The sequence below is a fragment of the Rhipicephalus sanguineus genome, chromosome 11 (genome assembly GCF_013339695.2).
Source record: "Rhipicephalus sanguineus isolate Rsan-2018 chromosome 11, BIME_Rsan_1.4, whole genome shotgun sequence".
Lineage (NCBI taxonomy): Eukaryota > Metazoa > Arthropoda > Arachnida > Ixodida > Ixodidae > Rhipicephalus > Rhipicephalus sanguineus.
Window position 1 is genome coordinate 116,502,620 of NC_051186.1, and position 7,370 is coordinate 116,509,989.

At 46.6% G+C, this 7,370-nt stretch overlaps 1 long non-coding RNA gene across 1 annotated transcript in view; it reads left to right on the forward strand.

The window, feature by feature from the left end:
• Window positions 1–7,370, forward strand: part of LOC119374383 (uncharacterized) — a 239,275-nt gene that overhangs the window by 177,334 nt on the left and 54,571 nt on the right. The window lies entirely within an intron of this gene.

Below are 7,370 nucleotides of genomic sequence, written 5' to 3' on the forward strand. Positions count from 1 at the left end.
GTACTTAGCGTTAGCAAAATTAGTGGTATACCCGGGGGGGAAACTCCCTATACCTCCCTGGGACGCGCTCTCGCACGCTGATACGCTGCGGCAGCGCCGCTTCCACCACTGACAGCTGCGGTATCTACTAGAATAATTCACAAGCTAAACATTTCTTTCATGACGTCACTGGTGAGGTCAGCAAATAGACGAAAGGGCGCAATCACGAGCAGGCCCACGTCATCTATTACAATCACGGGCAGGCCACGTCATGCTTGACTCAATCACGTCTTTTGACGTGCACATGTTTTTCTTACAGCACTTGAGTACCAATCAACACAGAAGTTGAGGGAAGATGGAGGACTGAAGCGATGAGAAAATTGAAACGGGGATGCCGCTGAAGGCAATGTTTTCGGCAAGTTGACCTATTTTCTTCATGACAGTAGCATTGCTTTGACGAAGAAAAGAGCACTTGTCGAAAGGTTGGCTCCAGTGACATTCCCTGTTAACGATATTTCAAAGCATCAGCGAGTTCATTAATGTGTTTCAATGACAGTATTAGAAGGATAGGCACTCAAATTTCAAACTGGCTACATGCATGTCCATGAACAGGAAAGAGCATATAATTGCTTCACGTCATTTGAACTACATGGGACAATTCAAAGATGAACAAACTGTGTCGCCGACCCAACGCGCACTAAGGCCTTTTGTAAGGGCCGAGTGGTGGTTCGTCACGTTTCCGAGTGCGTGGCTCACGGGACGGGCGAGAAGAGAATACGAACAATTAGTTTCAATCAACATTTATGGGGACAAGGGATTCAGGACGATGACGAAGAACAAGCACCGAGATAAACATACTAAATTAATCTGAAAGTCCAAACCGCGGATATGTCCGATGAAGGTTACAAATAAACGATCGGGGTCTCCACGACTTTGTAGCTGACGTTGTCTTGAGAAGGGTCAGTACACATGCGTCGACGAGTCTCGCGAAGGCGAGCCCAGGCACGCAGGTGGCACGTCCCGTGTGCCTTACAGCAGGAACACGAGGCCTCCGTAAGGCCTCCCGTTTGATGACGCCCTTGCACCGTCCCAGGTGCCAACGGTGTTCGGAACTGGTGATTCCTGCACGACCGCCACAGCAGTAGCGCTCGCCGGTACCAGGTAGCCCAGGCAAGATACCTCGGCTCCTCAGGCTCACCAAGAACAGACAGAAGGGGCTCCATGGACAGCGCCCTGGTCGAACGCGTCCTCGCTGGAGCCACCGCCAACGTCCGAACCATCAGGCAAGCACCAGACCTCGCCAAGCACGGCCACGACAATCTTAACGGACAGCGCCCTGGTCCGGCGTGTCTTTCGGCTAGCTTCGCTCAGCCCTCCGCGCGTTCCACACGCGCCTCCCTTCCTTCTTTTCTTTTTACTTTTTAGATGCGAAGCATCTTATGGCGGATTTCAAACCGCTGGTGGTGGTGTGCGGCGTGACTACCGTCACTGCCCATGCGCGAACCCTCTCCACACCCCCTCTCTCCTCTCCCACTTCCACTCTCCCACTTTCGTCCTCTCCACTTTCCCTCTTCCACTTTCCCCCTCTCCACTCCCCCTCTTAAAGGCGGGCTTGAAATGCCGAAACGCTGCTTCGCATCGCCTCATGGTCGCCTTTAGTGGAAGATGGTGTAATTTTTTTCTTGTGCCGTCGCCGCGCGTGCCACCTGCCCCCAGCTAGCCTCCATGTCTCCGTCGTCTTCATTCTCATGAGTCCGCACAGACATCTCAAAATTCCACCAAGCGTTCAGAAACATATAAATTCCCTTTACAAATTTCCGTCATTCACTACACCTTTCATTAAGCGTATTTTGCCGGCAATAGGCGGGCTGTCGTCATGACGAATCGGTCTAGAGACACAGCGCCTATGTCAGTCCAGTCAGGCTTGGAAACAACTGGATTTATGGATTTACTGATGTACTCATGCAAAGTGAATACGTTCTGTAATAATGGACCCAAATATTTGTGCTCACCCGTTGTCACTAAAAAACCTTAAAAACTTTCGCGGAACTGGAAATCTCTGGATTAACATGCCACAGAACCGCGCAAAGTATGTGATGCCCTGATTTAGCCACCTTCGTCTAATACTCGGCTGGCCTCCTCCACCTGGCTCCCCGCGGCTTCCGTTCGTTGCATGCCCCATCAAATGCCTTCTTTCCCGTATGCATACTTGGTACATGCTTGGTACGTCAGCGGAGCGAGATGACCGAGCGCTATCCAACTTGTGATATTGCTGAGCGAGTGCCAATGGTGAGCGGAGGCAAGCGCTACGAGCATAAGTCAACCAGTTCTCGTGCTTTAATCGAATTAAAATCCACAAAATAAGAAATAAAAAGTCTAGTAAACAAAAGAAGAGTTCTCTACAGTTCAATCAAATTTCTTTATTTGTAACAACTCGTGAAAGAGAATAAATGCAAATATCCACATCAACCTCACTTCATTCAACCAGATCTTAGGATACCCGGCAACCGCTACGAGCGTGCATGTTTCTTCAAACCGAAACTGGTGCCGAGTTTCCGGGCCTGGTATAGCCTGTCATCGCTTAGTCTCAACTAACGCTGAGGGCAAGGCATCAGGTATATTTGGTTGCTCTTCTTGGGGTCACTCTTTTATTTACATGCTGTTGGTACTAACAATGTGGTGCCGTACCGTAAAATTGGATTGATGTAAACATAGCAGATGGCTTTACCACATTAGCACTGGTGATGCGTCCACGGTGAGAGACGCTCCGAATGCCTAAAATTGTCTGCTGCGCCGACAATTAGCTCTTTCGCTCAAGACCAGTGCGCAATGGCCGCTGAAGGTTCGTCAAAATGAATTCGCAGAGCGCTACACGACAAATGTCAACTATTTTTCAAAAGAAGCAAGCTTTGTGGTGCAGTATTTGTTTGGTTCCGTGAAAAAAGAAGTTGGTGAAAACGCAAGTATGAATTCTGTCATAAAAGCACCAGGCCTGCGCTAAAAGCGCAGCACAGTCACAGTGAAAGCTCGATGAGTGTCATTTCTAGAGCCCGTTATAAACTCTCTTGTGGCTACTAATACAACTACACTAGCAACGTACTCACTACGCCACAAAGCATATTTTTTGTGAAGTTGGGAAGCACTCACCACGATATTACTCGTCATTCTGCGGAGAAGCGAGGTACCATCTGTAAGGCATTATGTGCAGTTTCTTGATGCGATGGCTGATGACGATGAAGAATTATGACTGAGCCTTTTGTAATGGGTTGGAAGCTTTAAATGAGCCACTACTTACGTAATTCACATTGTGTGACGCCCGGTCGTTATTTTACTCTCCCACCACTCTTTATAACATACGCTGACATGAGAAAGAGATAGAGAGAGGGAATTCAATTTTTTGAGACCCTGAGGAAATGGATCATGGAAGCCTTATAGGCTTCCCTGGCAACCAATAGAAGTGCACTCGCGTGGAACCCACTACGCTATAATTCATAATTTTTGTGAACTAAGGAAGGAGCCACTGCGCAATTTTTCTTCATTCTGCGCAGAACCGTGGTACCTGCTAAACACCTTTAAGGTATTATGTGCACTTTGTAGATGCTGTGGGTAATGACGATGAAGAATTAAGGCAGAGCCCTTTGTAATGGGTTGGAAGCATTCAACAACTCACTCACTGCGCAATTCGCATTGTGTGACGCCTCATTACAGAATTCGCGTTGTGTGACACTTGGTTGTTATTTTACTCTTCTACCACGCTACCGTGGTTCCTTCCCGACAAGAAGCATGTATAGGGTCTTTTTTAAAAGCAGTTTCAAGCACCGGCATGGCTCTGAGGTAGTATACTGGGGTCCCACGCAGAGGGCCCAGGTTCGAACCTCCTTGCATCCTGGAAGTTTTCTCGTTTCTTTTTTTTTTCCTATTTCGAGCGATAGTGGTTACGAACACCGGCGGTGTCGGCGGACAACTACGGCGCCAAAAACGGCCCTTGTTGTGATCTCGTAACAGCTTTCGCTGTAAAAGAACCACGTTCCTCAGAAACGCCTGCTTACACACCGTCAAAAAATGTATTTCTGAACATCGAAGAAACGGTGAGGTGGCGTCCCCGAAGAAGTTCTTGCGTGGCGGCAGAGGACGCGAACGGAGAAACACACTCAACTATTTTGACTTGAGCGTGCTGCAACAAGTGCTGCATGATCACTTAGAGGAATGAAAGCCTCCACGGTGCAAAAGCGTTCCTCTCACTTCAACGAGGATGAAACTCTGCTTTCGCTTACACCCTCAACACTGCAGAGATGATGAAGCTTATTCAGACTGTGATAGTAGATCTCAACCCATATCGTATTGACCGTATTGCTGTTGCAGCCGGACACCTCGTTTTAAGGCTAACGACGTATGAGTGCCAGCTCAATCCCACAGAGCTGGTGTGGATGGACAAGAAGCGTTTTCTGGCCTCTGCGATACGGGCATTTAAAATGGAAGAGCTGAAAACACATGTTGCAGAGGCCATATCACTAGTTAGTCCGCAGAAGTTGAAGAACTATGTTAAACATGTGGTTGAGGAAGAAGAGGAGATGAAGCAAATGGGCCACATCATTGTCGATGTAGTAGAGAACCCACAATCACTCGTACTCACTTTAAGGGAGGACACACCTTTGACTAGGAAGACAGTACGGACGATTAACAATTTCAATAGCAGTGAGTTCTAAAAGTTGAAAAATCTTTGCCATAACATTTTCTTTACCTCTTACGCAATAAATATTACAGCGAGAGTTTACGTTTGAAAGCATGTTTGTCTATTCAGTATTTCCCAGCTTAGGGCACGCGCAGTGCGTTACACATTGAGGCATCACAAACTGTAACGGGAACTGAATATTCAGTTGTCAAGTCGTCGGTTTCAAGCTCCTTTCGGTAGTACCATAACTGAGCCTTAGTGATTTTAGTTGGAATATATAATGATACACGTCTCGCGAATGCTGCAATTAACGTAATGTTAAAATAGCTACACTACGTGTAGATGGGGGGAGGTGGGTGTTATTAGCCTTATCTATTTATTTACATTTTCAGGCGTTAAAACATATGTCAACTATGTCATCAAACCTATGTCAACGGCGGAGAGCAAGTACCCAAAGCTGACGCCAAAGATACGCCATGTAGACGACGAGCAGACGACGTGACGCGGATGTATACATACTTAACCGCTCTTTCGATACAATTCATGGAGAGCTATTACATGAATGACCGGCAACATAGATGACAAAGGATTCATTTATTTCACGGGGGCAGTTATCTGGGTAGCGGCGAACAATGGGTGTGGAGGTTCGGTGTGCAGTCACACTCTTGCTGTAGCTCTTGGTGCACCTGTCGGTAGTCAGCCCTGGTCCTGCTTGGTCTTTCTAGTATTCGTTGCATCGAGCTGTTTTACAGTGAAAGCTGTTAAGAGATCACAACAAAGGCCGTTTTTGGCGCCGTACTTGTCCGCCGCCGCCACCGGTGTCCGTAGCTACTATCGCGCGAAATAGAAAAAAACGAAATTAGAAAAAACTTTTAAGAGGGAACGCAGTCGAATCTGGGTCATCTGCGTGGGAGTCCGGTATTCTACCTGAAAGCCATGCCGGCGCTTGCAAATGCTTTGCAAAAGACTCTATAGATGCTTCATGGCGGGAAGGAACCACATTAACATATGTACGTGATGTGGTAGAAGCATAAGATAACAAACAGGCGTCACACAATGCGAATTGCGCAACGAGTGAGTTGAATGCTTTCAAACTATTACAAAGAGATTCGCCATAATTCTTCATCGTCCTCAGCCACAGCGTCATCGAAGTGTATATAATGTCTTACAGGTATTTCGCAGGCACCGCGGTTCTCCGCAGAACGAAAAATTGCATAGTGGCTGCTTCCCCACTTCAGAAAATACATCATGATTTATAGCATAGTGGGTTCCGCGCAAGTGCACTTATATTGGTTGCCAAGGAAGCCCATAAGGCACCCATGATCCATTTCCTCAAGCTCTCGAGAAAGGTAATTCTCTCTCTCTCTCTCTCACGTTAACGTATGTTATTAAGTGGGGTGAGAGAAATAAATAATGACCAGGCCTCACACAATGCGAATTACATAACTAATCGGTCATTTAGAGATTCCAACCCATTACAAAGGGATCAGCCATAATTCTTCATCGTCATCAACCGTCGCATCAACAAAGTGCACATAATGTCTTAGAGATGGTACCGCGCTTCCACGCAGAATGACGAATAATGTCGTGGTGGGTGCATCCCAACTTCACAAAAATTATAAGTTGTGCCGTAGTGGGTAAGTTGCCAGTGAATTTGTATTAATAGCCACAAGAGAGTTTATAACGGGCTCTAGAAATGCCGCTCTTCCAGCTTTCGCTGTGACTGTGCTGCGCTTTCTGCGCAGGCTGGGCGTTTTTTACTAGGATCGGTGTTTACCAAGTAGGCGTAGAATGACGTGAGCTCATGACCAACATAGATAATAGGTCTGGACGTGAATAACTTGACATGCCTATCATGTACGTCGCGATGCATAGTGAGTACTCTATGGCTATAACTTGAGTGAGGAAAATACCCGCATACCCCGCGTTGTGATATGCGGCTATGCGGAAGTCATGATGGGATGTTAAGATATCCGGTTAATAGCATTCCCGAACCACTTAAAAATGTACAATTTTACGAGAATGCACTTTACGTAGAAGGATCAAGGGCATGACATACTGTTTATGCAGTTGGCCATTTCAGTGTATAAATCAAATAAGTAGGCAAAGAAATGCGGCAACCAACCATGTGATCAAAATCGTAAAACGTGTTGCACAAGCAATTTCGGTCATGAATGTGTAACATCAGTGTTGCTCATGGTGCTTGTATAACGTCAGCCGTGCTTTTACCTTTGGCTGACCGCGCTTATAACTGTGTAGTAGATATTATATGTTTACTACGGTGACTCAGCAAGCTATAATCTGGCGCTGATCGACCCAGATAGAATAGGCAAGAGAACAATGCTACCATGATGCACATCAGCGCATGTAGCGTGTATTTTAGTCGATTAAATCGACGTCTGTATTGTGACCTGACTGTCATTTTGCGTTGTGACAAATCTACCCCTTATTCGTCACAGAATGGTCGACGCGACTGCAGACAGACATTAAGCGCACAACTGCATTAAGCGCAACTGCCCCGTAACACTTGGCTCAAGAGCAATCAGTCCAACTCCTCCTCCTCCTTTATTGTGTCTGATGGATCCGATTTTCACACTGCGTACTAGATGTCTATATTTCGTTCATCAGAATCAATTTCTTTTCTATACGTAATTTTCTCTCTACCGCCCACTGAATCGATGTTAAGAGTGCAGGCGCTATCTGTCAGCAACAAGAATTG